General features: G+C 41.5%; 1 protein-coding gene across 3 annotated transcripts in view; it reads left to right on the top strand.

The window, feature by feature from the left end:
- The window catches only part of SIL1 (SIL1 nucleotide exchange factor), a 270,953-nt gene that overhangs the window by 60,215 nt on the left and 192,702 nt on the right, over positions 1–18,036 (top strand). The window contains exon 1 of one of the 3 annotated variants that reach the window (XM_012727884.1): positions 3,321–3,409. The exons of 1 other annotated variant lie outside the window; for it this stretch is intronic. The gene's annotated coding sequence lies outside the window, so the exon portion shown is untranslated. Of the gene's footprint in view, positions 1–3,320; positions 3,431–18,036 lie in introns of those variants that run through there. One more of the 3 variants, XM_012727885.1, reaches the window with a different exon arrangement.

Below are 18,036 nucleotides of genomic sequence, written 5' to 3'. Positions count from 1 at the left end.
AAGGTGATTGCTTAGGTTCTCTATCCTACCAAGCTTTTGCTTTTCTGGGGAATAGAAGGGGGAACCTGGAACTTCTGCAACAGAGCTGAAGGGTAAGCTGGCCTTTTGCCTGTTGTTTATATCTGTAAAAGAAAACTTAAAACTTGTTTCTGCTGAATTCCAAGAGTTAAACAGGGAACAAAGAGAAGAAAGTATAGTGATCCCACTACCCATTCTGATTCTCAGACTTGTAACTTCTGAAACTTAACAATGATTCTTATTTGGGGGCCATGAAAATAGGGGCTATCTGCTCAGGCATGGCCCTGCACAATGATTTTTAAAATCATATAATAGTTTATTTTTATATCATTTTGTGCATTTTTCCATCTGAGTTGCAGTCCCCTTGGGCTTCCTATCAGGAAATCACCCATGTGCCATCACCATAGTCCAGTGCATTTCCCTCCCCCCACTGTATTTGATCCCATTCCCCACTCCACCCCCACAAAATGTCTTTGGTATATAGCTGTTTATCATTATCATTATTTTCTTGCCTGGTCCATTATATTCCTGTTATGAGAGAAACCATCTGGTAGTTTTCCTTTTCTTTCTGGCTTATTTCACTAAGCATGATCTTTTCCAGCTCCATCCATGTTGCTGCAAAAGGCATGTGTTTCTTTCTTTCTTTTTTTTTTTTTGGTTGCTGAATAATATTCCATTGTGTATATGTACCACATCTTTTTGATTTAGTCATCCACTTTTGGGCATTTGGGCTGTTTTCATGTCTTTTCAGTTGTAAATAAAGCAGCAATAAACATGGGGATGCAGGTTATCTTTTTGAATCAGTGTTTTTGTGTCTTTTGGGTAGATTCCTAGGAGTGGGATTGCTGTGTTGTAGGGAAGCTCTGTTTAGCACCTGCACAATAATTTTAGCAACTCAGGAGGCTTTGGTTCAGAGCTGGTTCCCGTGGGAAGATGATCCTCTGGCAGGGCTTTTCAAGGTTTGGAGAATAAAGAGAATTTCCTTTTCCCTCACATTTGAGCTGGTTCTGTTTCAAGAAGAAAGCAAAGTTTCTGTGAGTACTGACGTGTATATGTCCAGGTGGAATCTTGACCTGTGTATTTATTCACTTTAGGATTTGAACTTATTCTATTTTTTAAAAAAGATTTATTTTTATTTATTTATGCATACAAAATTGGGGTGTAGGCCAGAGGCAGGAGGGGAGGGATGGTGAGAGGATTCACCAGAGACTGAGTGAGGAGCAGAACTGGCAAATTGATGAAATACACTGCTGAGGGGAGTAGCAGGGAGCAGAGCAGTCTGCTGTCCCACATGTGAGTTAGCTCCCTGGCTGGGGATCAAACTTGGGGGCATTGTGATTATAACGCTTGAGACTTAACCAGCAGGAAGACCCAGAACTTATTCTACTCTTAAGCACCTTACGCTTGTAGTGTTTTATTAGTATCTTTATAACATGTCAGGCTTAATTGTAATTTATATGTTCATTCTGTATCACTGATGTAATGCCTGCTGAACATTTATTATGTGTCCTATTAGAATTATTACTGGGACCAAGCTAGTTTTAGTCTTCTGGATGTTTCATGGGAAAAAGTGATCTGTTCCTTGTCCTTTCCTATCTGTCCCCAGGGAAATACCTTTCCCTTTCTTAAAAGCTGGAAGCACAGACCTAAGCTAAGTACTGTCCCAGGGCTTATGCTCTCACCCAGGCTAAGCAAGGTTTTGCTGAGTGACTGCAAAGTCATTTTCCCACTTGTTTGAAGTGGGAAACAATGTAAACAATCACAAAGGTAAAGTAAGTGTTGGGTGCATATGAAAAGGGAAAGGAACTCCAGAGTTATGTTGGTTGCTTACTCCTGGGGATTACAGGCTGTTTTAGGGATATCATTTGTTTGGATTATCCTTTTCTTCTCTCCTGAATGACCAGGAATTATTGTGTCTGGAAAGTTTAGGAGTTAGGAAATGCCCAACCTGAAAGATCAGTGGGCACCTCCTTTGGGCTCTGAGGGCATGAGGGAGCACTTCACTTGCTGGTCAGGTTAAGCAGCTCTAGCTAAGGGAACCGTCTAACAGGTTTTGGGGGAAGAGAACAGGACTTGAGCACCCAAGTCTGGGCTGAATTCCTAGTTCTACTGTTATAAGGCATCCCAAATCTGTTAGAGGACAGGGAGAAAGGGGCACCCCTGAACCCCAAACCTGCCTACTCTAATTGGGTTCTGTCATCTGCCGCGTCAAGACAAAACATATAAAACTTTAATGAAAAGGGACTTTAATACAGTAAATATACAATACGAAACACAAAGAATATAACTTCTAAATCAACACCTGAAGTTACCCATCCCCTTGTGGGCAAAAGTCAACCTAAAAGAGGTTGGACCAAAGCAAGGCCTGAAAGCCTGCCACAAGACTAAAGCACCTTCTGGCTGGGACCCTTGGAAAAGGGTCAGAAATGGCCAGACAAATCTGGGAGGAAAAGAGCAAAATCAACATAAACACTGCCATAGTCACCTCCCTACAGGTCTCTCACCCACATCTGCCTTAGCCAGTCCAAGGTCAGGAAAGAAGCACGGTTTCTTCCTCACATATTTGCTGCTCCATGTGGCTTCCTCAGGTCTCCTTCTTGTTCTCCATCCAGTTTTCGTTTCTTCTCTCCTTTTTCTCTGCTCAGCTCCACCCTTCTTCTGGCTGGGGCAGGGAACCTGGAATTTCCCCTTTCCTAGGGACCACCCTGTTACACTACTACTTCTTACTGTATGGCCTTGAATAATTCCTGTTACATCTTTGAGCCTCAGCTTCCCCATCTATAAAATGGGAGTAACAGTTCTGATCTTAGTAGTTTGAGAGGCAAAATATAATGTATATGTAGCACCTGTCACACATAGCTCTTTCAGGCTAAAGCAGAGCCGCAGGTGGCTTATTTAGTAAAGGTCATACAGCATGCGAGTATATGCTGTAGATGACTTGCAGGTGGCCTGTTTAGGGTGCACTTTCAAAGTCTCTCGGCTGTGAACAGAGTTAGTCACAAAGGCTTATTTTTACCCTCTGGCTTCTTTCTGAGGATTCTTCCACTAGAAAGGCATTAGGTTGCTGGGAACTCAGAAGAAACATCTGAGTAAACCGACGGCATTTGTTTTGGATGTGTCTCACCCCAGCGGAGTGATACAGGTGGAAAAATTTCTAGAAAGTTTGCGAAGGGAACTGCTGGGGGCGGGGCTTAACATTGACGGGAGAGGCGGGGCTGCCGGCAGTCTGGCAGTCGGCAATTGGGCCAGGCGGTGAGTGACGTAATAGCCGCGCGCACACAGGTTCTGACGGTCGCCGCCGCGTCTGCGCACGGGGAGTTGGTTGCTTCTGCGGCCGCCTGGAATTGTGGGGCTTGTGTCTGCCCCTAGGCTGTCTGGCGGGAAGCCGAAGGTAGGGGCTGCAAGCTTGGAGGTAGGCGGGGCGGGGGACTCAGGGCACTGCCCAGACCTTCTCCCGCTAGCGGCTTCGGAGCCTTCACAGTACCATTTTGGGGCTCCCCCTTCCCTTATGTCTACAGAAGGCTAGGACGAAGTGGGTCCTGGTCTTCACAGCCTTGGCCTCTCAGCCCAAGGGAACTTCCTTGCCTTGCCCACTCAAAATGTTGCCAGTCATTCACCTTAAATGCCAGGAGATGAGAAGTGGGGGTCCGAGAGTGGCTTTTAGCTTGACATCTGTTACAGTTACTTACCCTGTCCCCCTCCTACAGTCTCAGTTTGAACATTTGTCAAATCACTCCAGTGTTCACTTTCTGGTTCTTGACTGAGACCTGTGTCTCTTCACCATGCGGAATTGTGTCCAAACGCTGTCGTATTTCCTTTTGTATGTTGTTTTCCTTTACCCTGGCATATGGAAGAATTGCCTTTCAAGTGGAGGTTTCAGAGTTTGGTGGGACTCAAATTGCCTAAAACTAGAGATTGTGCATATCCCTGACATGATCCACAGAGTCCTCAGGTGATAGCGATTTAGGTGGATTGTAAACCCATCTGAAGCAAGAAACCAGTTGACTTAGGAATTCTGGAATGGATGTCCAGGTGAAAAAGTTTAGGAGTCAAGAAAATGCTCAACACCTGAGAAAAGTCAGTGGGGGCTTCCTTTGCACTATAGGCACAAGGGGTCTATTTGACCCCTTTAAAAAAAACCCACTAAATATTTCTAATAAATATTTTCAAATGTTTCGCTTCTTTTCAAGCCCAGCTGCTTTTCCTACCTCAATAAGACAAAACTGCCAACTGCTTTGTGACACTGAGGGGGTTTAGATTAACCCAGACTAAGTAGGCAGCTGGAGAAGTTCTCCATGTTTGCTAAGCAAAAACTGATGCATTTTGTAAACATGAACAGTGTTTGTTTTGACAGTGTGAAAGAAGTTTTGTATTTGTATCTTTTTATCTTTCACCCACCCCAGCTTTTTTCTTTTCTGATAAAAGAATAGCCAGATTTGGGGACTGGATAGATTTTGATGGGAGCCAGAGGATGAGGATGTTAGGATTGACGATGTATCATGTAAGTCAGGATTTGGTCTGTAGATTCTTTTGAGAATCTAGCTCTCAGATTATTTTTTTTTTTGTTAGTAACTTTAAAAAATTGTTTACATCATCATTTTGTGCCTTTTTCCACCTCAGTTGTAATCCCCGTGTGCTTTCTATCACCAAATCACCCGTATGTCATCACCATAGTCCAGTGTATTTCCTTCACCTCACTGTTTTTAATCCCATTCCCCACCACCCCCATAAAATGTCTCTGGTATATAGCTGTTCATCATCATTATTTTCTCACCTGGTCGGTTATACTCCTGCTATGAGTGAAGCCATCTGGTATTTTTCTTTTCTTTCTGGTTTATTTCACTAAGCATAATCTTTTCCAGCTCCACCCACGTTGCTGCAAAAGGCATGTGTTTATTTTTTTTGGTTGCTGAGTAATATTCCATTGCATATATGTGCCACATCTTTTTAAATATGTGCCAGTTATCTACTTTTGAGCATTTGGGTTGTTTCCATGTCTTTCCAATTGCAAATAAGGCAGAAATAAACATGGAGCCCTAGAGTTTTAAGGTATTATCACATTACATTTATTTTAAGCTTTTTTGGGGTGGGGGGAGAAGGAGGATAGTTTAGTTAATTTAACCTGCTAATTAACATATGTGCCATTGTGTTGAAATTGGCTACCTTAAAGACTTAACCAATTTTACAGATGGTAGGAATGGGGAATATATTAGAGGGGTGTGATAGCACAGGAATGAAAAATTGTCAATGATTGTGCTTTCTTCCCCTTCCCTCCTGTCTTTAAAGACAGACTATTGTTCTCTGCAGTCCTATTTTGAGCCCTTGTATGTTTCATTGGGAGGGGAAAAATGCCAATTATGTGAAACGGAAAAGTAACAAAGTGGGTTTCAACATAAAGGTGTGAGAACTTAATCTTTCAATGTGTGTTGCTCTCATTTAGAGTAATATTTGTGAGTGTGGGTGGTGGAGGTTGAGGGTGGCAGCTCTTAAATGGTATGGTCCGTTATCCAAAGCAATATTGAAAATCCACTTCTGAAATTTTCTGTAGTTACATTTTTGAAACATGTGAGAGATTGGACTAATTAATACAGGATACCATAGCATATTTATTTTCTTTTTATCCTCAAAATGACAGGGTTAAGCAGCCCTACCATTGGAACTTGTCTTCAGATTAGTCAACAAGCCTCTTAAAGTAAACCAAAGAGATTCTTGGGGTATGGTGAACATGAGTTTTGATTGAGTCTATCTCTTATTAGCTGTAAGACCTTGGACAAGTTCTTAGGCTTGGTTTTCCATTGCATAAAAATGGGAATAATTTTTAACTTTCAAGAGTGGTTACATACATGAAAGGTCCTGTGTATACATGAAAGGTCCTATGCATAGGAATGTTCATTTTCTTATAATGAAATTTTGGTATTAGTATATTTTAAGAAAATGACAGTCTTAAAGTCAAATACTTTTTTCCAAATAGGTGGATGTCTTCCTATTCTCTTTTCATTATGTTTGTTGATTCATGCTCTGACATTCTCATCCTGCCTTCTGTCTCTTTCTTCATTCATTTTATCCCTTTCCTAAGTGAAGCTGTGCTGCAGAGGCTGTCTGCCAGTCTCTTGGAGTAAGCCTCTTTTCAGAAGAGTTAATCTGAACATTTTTACAATGCCAGTCCCTTGGTTGTGTATTTCTGGGGATTTTTCTCTGGGGCCTCAGCTGGTACTTAGAGATGCCTGTGCTCCAGAGCATGAGCTAACTCCTGGATTTGGTGTCAATTTGGAGACCTGTCCTTGTGGAGCTAATCTTTTTTCTTTCTGAGTGAGAATGAATACTTTATCCTTCTCTGAGTCACCCTTAAGCTGCAAGCATTAGTCTTCCATAGCATAGAGCTTCTCATTTTAATTATATGTGGTCTAAAGAGGGAATATCTTGCCCCTTTCTTCATTTACTTACATCAAGGGTTTTGCTGCTGAGTAGGGGAGGAGGGAAATAGACTGCTGTCAATCAGGTAGGGCTTTGGCTAACCTCAGATTCCTACCACCAACAGTAATCGAGTTTCTCTTTTGGACAAAGCCTAGTAAAAGATTCATGCTGCTTCAGAGAGATGTGATGAACCACTTGGAATTTTTCTGATTTGTGTGGAGTTTACACATCACATCCTCACTTGTACAGTTTTCTTTCTTGGGAGATAGTATGACTCTAGCAGTAACAGAACTGTTTAGCCCAGACTTGTAGTTCCTTCTGGTTCCACCAGGCACCTCTTAGACAGGAGTCTGATTGTGGTGGCTGGCTATGCCCTTATTCTCTTAAGACTGCCTTGGTTTTGGTGTTTGAAGTGTTGAAAGGTGATTTAGTCAGTTAAGAGTCATTATAAACAAAATACCATAGACTGCTGGCTCCAATACCAAACATTTCTCACAGTTCTAGAGCACCGAAGCGTGAGGTCAGGGTACTCACAAGGTCATGTTCTTGACTAGGGCCCTCCTCTGACTTACAGGTTACTGCTTCTCTCTGTATCCTCAGCATTGTGGGGAGAGAAACCCTGATCTTGTCATCCCTTTGTAAGGACAGTCATCATGGGGAGTCCACCCACAATTCACCTTCCCAATTTCTTGTTATTGTGCTTTCTTCCCATCTTATTCTTGATGTTAAACTAGTGGGCCTTTTGTTAAGTTGGAGACAATTTGCATTTTTTTTTTGCCATCAGCTATAGTTTCTTCAAACTACTCTTCCAGATTGCATGAAAACTGCTGTTTTTTTTTTAATTTATTTTTACATCACTCTTCATTTTGTGCCTTTTTCCATCTCAGTTGTAATCCCCATGAATTTCCCACCACCAGTTCACCAGTGTGCCATCACCATAGTCTCATGATGCACCTTTCCCACCCCATTTTTGATACTATTCTCCATTCCACCCTGTAAAATGTTTTTGATATATAGTTGTTTATTGTTTTTAGTTTTTTCTTTATTACAGTTGCTTCTCATTCCCCGGAACCCCCCTCCCCTTATGCTCCTGCTATGAGTGAAACCATCTGGTACTTTTCTTTTTCTTTCTGGCTTATTTCACTAAGCATGATCCCATCCAGCTCCATCCATGTTGCTGCAAAAGGCATAAGCTTATCTTTTTGATTGCTGAGTAATATTCCATTATATATATGTACCACATCTTTTTAATCCATTCATCTACTTTTGGGTATTTGGGTTGATTCCATGTCTTCCCTATTGTAAATAGAACAGCAATAAACATGGGGGTGCAGGTGTCCTTTTGAATCAATGTTTTTGTGTCCTTTGAGTAGACATCTAGAAGTGGGATTGCTGGGTCATATGGAAGCTCCATTTTAGCAGTCTGAGAAACCTCCAAACAGCTATCCATAGTGGTTGTACTAGTTTGTATTCCCACTAGCAGAAAACTGCAGTTTTTTTAAAAAGATTTATTTAAATCTTAATCTAATTTAACTAATCCTAATTGTCTCCCAAGACCTACCTCTAAATTTAATCATATTGGGAATTGGCTGTCAAACATATGTCCTGAGGGCAGGGGATAGGAGGTGGGATGTGCACACATAAACCTTCGGTTCTTAACGAGAAGGAAATGACACAGTCATTGTTTAAGTAACTCCTTGGTGAAGATTAGGGGGTATAGACCACTGAGCCTAGGATTGAGCAAATCGCAAATCTAGCCTTGTCTCAGGAATGCTGCTGAAGGGCTCCGAATCCTTTATGACAACCACTGTGTTTCCTGGTGTCACCTCTTGTAGGCTGAGAGTGCCTTTATTGATCTTGCCTATGACATGGTGAACAACAGTTCTGATTTTCCCAGGACTCAGGGATTTCTCAGACATAGAATTTTCAGTACCCACGTCAGGCAGAACTGCTGCTTGCTGGTCAGCCTACCTTATTAGGGAAGTTAATGAATACACTGTTCTTATGGAGACAGGATCAGCCCATTGGAAACCTAATCAAGTATTTCTCAACCTTTGTTATTACCACTTAAAAAAAAATACAAACACATTTACTAATCACAGAGATGAGCCTAATGAAACCAAGACTTTGAAATAGTTGCATGTAAGATATTTGTGATAAAGATACTTGAGTATTAATTGAAAGAAAAGGCAGTGTAGAGATTTGTTCACTGAACTGAGCTTATTCATTCTTGCAGCTAATGCCTGTCCAAAATGATGATGGAGTGTTTATTCTACTTTTTCATAGACCCAAGTACAGGTGACATTATTCATAATGCATTTCACCTTCTCATTTTCTTGTTATTGTGCTTGCTTTCACATCCCATTCTTGATGTTGAACTAATGGGCCATTTGTTAAATTGGAGACAGTTTGAGATTTTTGCCATCAGCTGTAGTTTCTTCAAAACTTTTCTCCCAGATTACACGAAAACTTTTTTTTTAAGGTTTATTTTTATTTATGCACACAAGAACTGGGGTATAGGTATTGGGGGTTGAGAGCATTCACCAGAGACAGAGTGGGGAGCAGAGCAGGCAGATCTCTGAAATACACTGCTGAGGGGAAGCAGTGGGAGAGATAGGGAAGGTCTGTTGCACCATGGGGGTCAGCTTCCTGCCTGGGGATTAAACTCCTGCTGCTGTGCCTGGCAATAGCTTGATAGCAGTCGTACTTTAACCCCTGTGCCTCCAGGGAGGCCCTGAAACTTATGTTTTCAAAGTGCCCTTAGTTCTTACAGTGAGGTTGTTGCCATCAAAACTGAGGTTGTTGCCATCAACACAATCTGGTATGGCCATTGTGCCCCGTTTCGCCCAGTTTTTGAAGAGCCGTTCCCACTTTGCTCATGTGTTTGTCAAAGCCACTGCTGCTCATCAAATACTATTTACCTGACAGCTACTGAATGGTTGTTCTGTTTCCTTATCTTTTGGAGGCATGTTTTTCCTAATTTGAGACACAGACATAATTTTCCTAATTCCTTACCCCCCCTGCCATGAAGTTTTAAAACCACAGATTGTATACAGTGTACCAGGTTTTGTACTGTGACCCTCTGGAGGGCCACAAACTATTATAATACCTATTTTTATTCCCTGAGAATAAATTTATACCATCTTGGGGTGCATTTTGCCCTCTCACAGAAAATATATGGTTTTATATCAAGACTTGCTTTTCTATCTAGCTGGTCATTATCACAAGGTTTTTCAATGCCTCAAACAACAAACTAGTAAAAATATAAGACATCTTATCCAGACCTCACATCAGTCTTGTAAAATACTTGGTATTATGTCTGAGATTCAGTGAAGTTAAATGATTTGACCAAGGTCAAAACGTTTAGTACAATCAGTTTAAATACAGTTCTGACTCTAAACCTCTTTCTATTGTACTGTGCTCTCCCCTACCATATGAATGTGCAGTTATTTAATCATTGAATGAGGTACCAGGCCCATCAGCAGATATTGGGGAAAAAAGAGAATGCCCAGCATCTTCTATTGGACCTAGCACCTCTGAATCTCCAGCTGAGACTTTTTCCTGGATGCCTTAGGATTAATGCCCTGTTAACCCCTTCTATTTGGGTCTCTTGCAAGGTCTTTTCATAGAAAGATTTGAGCTAGTTGGTCTTCAGGAGGGTCAGAGCTATGAATTTGTCTTTGGTCATTCCATTTGTCAACTAGCCAGGCTGTTTCTAATCACTGAGCCTGTCGCAAACAGTATAACCAAAAGGTTGTAGTCGGCCCAGGGAACTCCTTCACTGTTACATGTTTGTGAGCATGAGGATTACTAAGAATGACATTTTGTTTTGCTTATTGGTATTCCTAGTAATTCAAAACAGAAATTTTCCCTTTCTGAAATTATTCCCCAGTATATGATTGAAAGCCTAATGCAGTTAAGAGAGTTGCTGGAGAAGTAATGGAATGGAGATGGGAGAGGCGTTTTTTTACCTGGACTTCTCCAAAGAAGCTAGAATTGAGTTCATTCTTTATTTTTTCCCAAACCTTGTACTTATGGGGTAGTCAATTTATCACCTCCTTCTCTGCTGCCTCCAAGGCGTTCCTGTTTCATAGCTGAACCTGCTGTGTTCACTAGCTGTTCTTGGGAGTTGGACCCTTTGGAGAGTATTTTATGTCTAATGCATGTCATGTGTTGTATTCACAGAGAAATGGGAAGGAGTGTGTTTCTGCTATCTCTTTGCTGGTTGCATCTTGACTGATGGTGTTCTTGATTGTGTCCTTTGTCATTTATCATCACAGGAAGAGGAACATCACAGCACTCTGTGAACCTACCCACATCTAGCCACTTCTCTCTATTGTGAGGGGAGGGGTTGTAAATACTGGAAGAAGAGTCTGAGATACTCCCCAAAGGCCTGTGAGGAAGGCTGATGCCAGTGCTTTTTTTTTTTGGGGGGGGGGTATATTAAAGCTAGATATATTTTTGAAAGGTCATCCTACAATAAGCAAATTATGTAGTGATAAAACGTCAGAATAAAATTGATGACTAAAAAGATACACTGGAAAGTTGGGAGGTAGAAAGAATAGAGCAGTTATTTTTGGTTTCTAGTATACTAGAAAAGGGGGGGACATATTAAACTTATTTTTAAGGAAAAGCATATTCAAAGTCTTTTTTTCAGTGAAGGCTTCTATTAGTTGAAGCAATTTCACACTGGCTTCCTTGCTCCTAGTTCAGAGCAGTCTTTGCTTTCACTGTCTTGTAGCAGGTGCTGATCTTCCACTGTATAGTAATAGAAGTGGTAAATGAGGGCAGTGGCCACCAGGGAGATGGCTAGGATCACCCAGTTGGTCCACCAGCTGGAATTAGAATCAATAGTTGTATCAGACTTTCTGAAGGCATGGTTATAGTTGACCTGTCATCTGAGTAAAACTCTCCAATGATAAATGTCTTGGATAATTCTCTGGTGTCTCTAGAGTGCCTGACATACTCAAAATTTTCAGTTGCATCACTTCCAAGTTGTTTCCTTAAAGCTCCCCTCCCCCGCCCCCACCAGGATGTACCTTCAAATATTTGGTTAAATCATATATTTTGTGGTACAGGATCAACCAGGTACTCTTGCTGTGCTTGTGCTTCTGGACCTCTTCTGGGGTATAGTATTTTGAGTGCTTTGTCCAACTTTTTGGCCATTTTAGAATGCTGCAAGTATTAGGTCCTGCCGAGGGCAGTGGAGCCAGATGGAGCAGAGTGCATGTCTTAACTTGCCAACCCCTGGTCATTCCCTACATAGTGGCCCTGAACCCTGGACAAGATGGCCCAGGCTGTGCAAAAGTGCCAGTGCATTTTTAAATGGACATTTATTAACCCCTAGAATAGTTTCAGGCTTATGCCTCTTATTTCAGTGAGTTTCCCAAGGAGGATAGCAGGTATTTGACCAAATGCCAGAAAACTAGTGAATGTCAGTTCTGTGTAAGTAACATAAAGTAGGGCAGTGGGTATAGACTACAGTGATTGGTCATGCTTTCAATCCAGTGAGTAGATACTGGAAGCTCAAGGGACCACCTAAGCAAGGGTATTGAAGGTTAATTTTTGTGATCTCTCCATCTCATCCTTATGAAAATGGGATTTGTTTGTATTCAGGAACCAAAGTCTCCATCCATGGGTTCCACTGCTAACATCTAAGGTCATGATGTCTTAGAAGAGATTATTGTAGGGGTCTATTAGTTTCTTTGCAGTCTTCAGGGTTGTGTCTGGTTCAGGTCCAAGGGGTGGCTGTTTGTAGTTTCTTGGTTGAGTGGAGTCAGGAGATACCCTTACTAGTTTTGTCACTGCCCAGTGCTTCAGTTTTGCATTCAATGGGCTTTTGTTTTACCAAAGATAAACTTGAGCTCCAGAGAAGTGAAATGGGCCATATATCTTTTTTTTTAGGGTCACCCTTATATTAGTAGTAGAGTGGAGACTCAAGCCAGAGGGCTCACAGAAGGTAGTGCTAGCAGTTGTTGGAATTACTTAAAGCTTTGTAAAGTTGTAAGATGCTTTTACAGTTAAAAATCCAGGGCCGCCCTCTACTGACTGTCTGGACTGTTACTTTACAGTCCTCACTGTGGCAGATTTTGGCTATCGTGCTGATTTTTCTCCAATTCTTGTTGGAGTGTGTTTCCTCTTGCTCTTACCTCAGAGGAAAGAGATTTGAATGTCTCCATTTGAGAAACAAAGAAATAGTGCTTTGACCACATTGCTGTATGTCTGTAAAAGGATGAGGCCAGTGTACCAGTGAACCTTATCTGATGATCCAGCAAATCTTGAATACATCTCTTTAAAGAAGAGGGAGAGAGAGATTGAAGGAGTAAATAGTGTATCAGAATGGTTGAAAAAGATTCTGGAGTCAGGTCCTGATTTTATACTCTTTCTGTCTACTTATAAACCTTAACTTCATGATCTGTTGAATAGAATAGTAGTAGCTTCTTTTGTAGCTGTTTTAACAATAGAGGAGAGAATATGTATGAAAAGTTCGTCCTCTGGCATAAGTACTCTGGATTATCATTAGTAATGAAAACAGCTGCAGTTTCTAGTTTGTGATCCAAGAAATAGCTAGAGGATAAGTTAGGCTGACCAAGCAAGTTTTTTCTTAACCATCACAGTGTCTGTCTTTATTGCTGGTTGGTTGATTATTCATTGTAATTGTTACAGCTAACCATTGCTGAATAACTAAATGTCCTGAATAACAGGGAACTTTTCCACTCTACACACTTACCCATCTTAGGTTTCATCTTTCTGAGGTGTTCTCTGACTGCTGGTGGCTTTTTTTCTTTTTTTTTTTTTTTAATTTTATAACTTTATTTTTACATCATTTTGTACATTTTTTTTTCCATCTCAATTGTAATCCCCGCGGGTTTGCCATCACCATAGTCCCGTGCACTTCCCTCCCCACCCCCCAGCCCCTGTTTTTTATCCTATTCCCCACTCCACCCCCACAAAATGTCTCAGGTATATGTCTGCTCATTATTCTTATTATTTTCTCGCCTGGTCCATTATACTCCTGCTATGAGTGAAACTACCCGGTATTTTTCTTTCTCTTTCTGGCTTATCTCACTAAGCATGATCTTTTCCAGCTCCATCTAAGTTGCTGCAAAAGACATGTGTTTCTTGTTTTTGGTTGCTGAGTAACATTCCATTGTATATATGTACCACATCTTTTTAATCCAGTCATCTACTTTTGGGCATTTGGGCTGCTTCCATTTTTTCCAATTGTAAATAAAGCAGCAATAAACATGGGGGTACAGGTATCTTTTTCAATCAGTGATTTTGTGTCTTTTGGGTAGATACCTAGGAGTGGGATTGCTGGGTTGTAGGGAAGCTCCATGTTTAGCAGTTTGAGGAACCTCCAGTTTTCCATAGTGGTTGTACTAGTTTGCATTCCCACCAGCAGTGCAGGAGAGTTCCTTTTTCTCCACATCCTCGCCAACTTTTGTTGTTGCTAGTTATTGGAGATGTGCCATTCTCACTGGGGTGAGGTGGTATCTCATTGTGGTTTTAATTTGCATCTCCCTTATGACGAGTGATGTTGAGCACTTTTTCATATGCTTTTTGGCCATCTGCATTTCCTCTTTGGAGAAGTGTCTTTTTAACTCTTCTGCCCATTTTTTGATGGGGTTGTTTATTTTTGTTGAGTTTTATCAGTTCTCCATATATTTTTGTGATCAGTCCTTTATCACTACTTTTGTGTGAGAAAATGTTTTCCCAATTAGTGGGCTGTCTGTTTTTTGTAATGTTTCTTTTGCTGTACAGAAACTCTTTAACTTGATGTAGTCCCATCTGTTTATCCTTGCCTTCACTATTGTGGCGTTGGATGCTCTATCTTTAAAGATGTCACTGAAGTGTATGTCATGTAATGTTTGACCCATCTTTGTTTCCAGGTATTTTATGGTTTCTGTTATTATGTCTAGGTCTTTAATCCACTTCAAGTTGATTTTTGTGATTGGAGTGAGGCAGTGATCTAGTTTCATTTTTTTGCATGTAGCTTGGTGGACTATTCTTTTAGGCAGTGGTCTGACATGAAATTTTAATGGAACAGCAATGACTGGTCCAGAGCCTGCCTCAGGGCCTCTGACTGTGTGTTCTTGTCTCTTGCTGCTCTTCCGCCAGACATGAAACAATTAATTCATTAAGGGTACTTTGACTCTGTCATGGCTTTAGGCTGATTTGTATGCCCATGTCTGGTCCTTGTGCAGGTCAGGGAGGCACAATCAAATACCTGGATTTTGTGCTCAGCTTGACTCTGTTTCCCTTTGAGATTTACAGCTGATTCAGTGCAGCAATGAGGGTGGAAGTGGGGGAAAAGTTCCTGAAGCTACTACCTTCCATTCTATTAATGTTAAAGTGGGTTAAAAAAGAAAACTTTGGGGCACTTTCCTGGCGCAGTGGGTTAAAATGCAGCACTATGAAGCTCTCTGCAGCTGCTACAGCATGAGTTCCATCCATGGCCAGTGAGCTGACCCACTGCACAGCAGACCTTTCCTGTCTTGCTTGCTGTACCCCATCAGCATTGTATTTCACTACATCTGGCTGTTCTCCTCACTCTGTCTCTGGTGAATTTTTTCATACACCTCCCCCCACCTCTGGCCTGTGTCCCAGCTTTTATATGCATGCATAAAATAAATAAATAAATAAATATATATATATATATATATTTAAAGTTCATTATGGGGGGGAGATTGGTCTGAATTGGCTACAAAAAAGAATGTAACCTTTTATATATTTCAAAAATTTATACATACAGGCCTTCACTGGTGGTGCAATGGGTTAAAGTGCAGCACTGAAGAACAGCAGCAGCTTCAGTGCGAGTTCGATCCCCAGCCCTGGAGCTGATCCACATGAACTCGCCTGACCTGTCTGCTGCTCCCCTTAGCAGTGTGCTTTGTCATTCTGCCTGTTCTGTTCCCTACTCTGTCTTTGGTGAATCTTCTCACCACCCTTGCACCTCAGTTCTGTATGCATAAATAAATAAAATCTTTAAAAAAATACAAAAAATAAATTTATGCATACAAGCACTGGGGTGCAGGCCAGAGGTGCAGGAAGGTGAGAGACCAGAGACAGAGTGGGGAGCAGTACAGGCAGAGCTACTGAAATACACTGCTGAGGGGAGCAGCAGTGTGAAACAGGAGAGATCTGCTGTGCCATGTGGGTCACCTTCCTGGCTGGGGATTGAACTCTTGTGGTAGTAGCTGGCAATAGCTTGTTAACGCTGATTTTAACCCCTTTTGCCACCAGGGAATTTAACAGTTTAAGAAAAATGTCATTGTCTTAAATTTGAGGGCAAGCATCTGTAGTATGTTTCTCACCCAGTCTTAACTGCTTACCCTGTTTCCTGTAGTTGACTCCTCATGGAGCCACTTCCTGTCTTCTTCTTCACCTCCTTTCATGACATATGTACCACTTCCTAAAAGTAGAACTGGTAAGAGAACACTGGATGCTGTGTTCAAGCCTCTATCCACATGTACCCTTTGCTCTTGATAAAACTGGCCCATGTTGTCCCCAAGCAGGTTTGTGTGTCTGCAAGTTCTTGTGCCCAGTACTGCTCCACAGCTTCCTGCTTGATGCTGCAGAGCTGCCTTCTTTAGCAAGCCTTGCCTGATAACTTCTCATTTAGTCCCCATAGGAGCACTTTGATTATAGAATTTAGCATACTTTGACCTGGTTAGTTGCTTGTCTAACACATGGATTGTATTTTTTGTCTTCTACATAATGCTGAATGTAACTTGGATTCATCGGATGAATATGTGAAAGTCTGAGAAACAGTGACGATCTTGTTCAAATCTCAGTTCTTCCCTGAAGCGTTCCTTGATCTCCAGCATGCTCATGAGTTTGGCATGTCCAATTCCCAATGTCCTTTGTGTCTAATCAAGTCTGATTCTTTGGAGGAAGTCTTGCCAGCAGGGTTAGAAATTCCTCTAGGGTGGATTCTACACTCCTGAATATTGTCTGTACCCAGCTCCCAGCACAGTTACTGGTACATAGATGATGTTTAATAAATTTTCATGTATTCAGGATTCTTGCTGTTAGTTGATGTACCTACCAATTCATCAGACTCCTCTGTCGCTCATTGGCCAGGAATCTCCAACTCAGTTATTTTCAGAGTCAGATAGAGAACAATCAGTGTGAGGTAACAGGGAATGATGGGCCAAACTTTGTAGGGGCAGCTGCCACTCACTCTTCATTCATTCATTCCACACACATTCATAGGAAGATGTGACTCTAGTGGTCCTCATCATTTCATACTACATGAGAAGCCAGAAATCCAGGTTTTATGTAGACCTCATTGGAACTATAAATCATATCTCTGGTTCATATTTGCCCTGTAAGATATCCATTTGTGATCTGTGAGTGTAATCTGGAGTTTTACTGAGAGGCTGCTTTGGTTGAGAATATCCTTTATGGTCTGAGCTTCCTCTCCCCAGTGTTCTGTCCCTAGAAAGTTAGTGACCTGAACTTCTGTGATTTTTCCCCTTTCTGTGCAGGTCCCACTGAAGCAGGTTTGATAGTTGGTCTAGCTTCTGTTTACTACTCAGTACTTGGTGGTCAGGATAGTAGAATATGAGGTCCTAGAGATAATTCTGGCTAATGGGCTCTCTGAGAAGAAGCTTTGGGTGAACAAATATAACTGAGAGGAAAACATATTGTACAAAACCATTGCCTAATGTGGTCATGGGTAATGGGCAAAGTAGTAGAATGACCAGGAGGAATTCTGCACTACTGTGGAACCTTTTGTGGGGGACTTATCCTCTGATTCCCATTCTTTTCATGGTATCTTAGTGTCCCTGACAGTGCTTGCTTGTGTGGAGTTATGTCCTAAATCTGAAAATGCTGTATAGTGGTATCCCCATCAGAGGCAGAAACTAGTTAATGTGGAACATCTCTAGAAGAATACAGGAGAAGTGAAAAGAGTGGTTGTCTCTGGATGACGTTGACTAGGGGAGGAGGGACCTGTACTTTTCACTGTGTACTTTATGTGCCTTTTCGAATTTGAACCGTGTGCACTTATGACTGTTTTAATTGTGTCTCAGTGCAGCCTACCATAATCTCCATTGTAGCCTCTACCCTGTTGTTGCATTAGTCCTGAAGTACAGGTTTCTTTGCAAATGCTTGGACCCAGTCATTGTGGACTGCCTCTTGGGCAACCGCATATCCGGACTTTTCAGAAATATTTTATTTTTTTAGAAAAATGATTTATTTATGCATACAAAACTGGGCTGTAGGCCATATGTGCAGGGGTGAGAGGATTCACTAGAGACAGGTGGGGAGCAAAACAGGTGGGTTGACTGAAATACACTGCTGAGTGGAGCAAGTAGGTGAGAAGGAAACCCACATCTGCTAGCCATGTGGGTCAGCTTTCTGGTTGGGATTGAGTTTGTGCTGCAGGGGCTGTCAATAGCTTGATAGTGCTGAAACTTAACCCCTTGTGTCACCAGGAGGTCCTCAGAAGTATCTCAAGGTTTTTCACCTGGGAGTCTTTAGAAAAACAGTCAGGTCTAAAGTATGTTCAACATTTTGCTGTTTTTAAAAGGCTTTCAAATTCACAATATGATTCCTACAATTTCACAGCTGAAATTGAGGTTTGGAGTGTCTAAG

Source organism: Condylura cristata, unplaced genomic scaffold (genome assembly GCF_000260355.1).
Source record: "Condylura cristata isolate star-nosed mole 26May11 unplaced genomic scaffold, ConCri1.0 scaffold00021, whole genome shotgun sequence".
Taxonomy (NCBI): domain Eukaryota; kingdom Metazoa; phylum Chordata; class Mammalia; order Eulipotyphla; family Talpidae; genus Condylura; species Condylura cristata.
The sequence above is the reverse complement of the archived record's forward strand: the minus strand, read 5'-3'. Positions and strand labels throughout refer to the sequence as shown.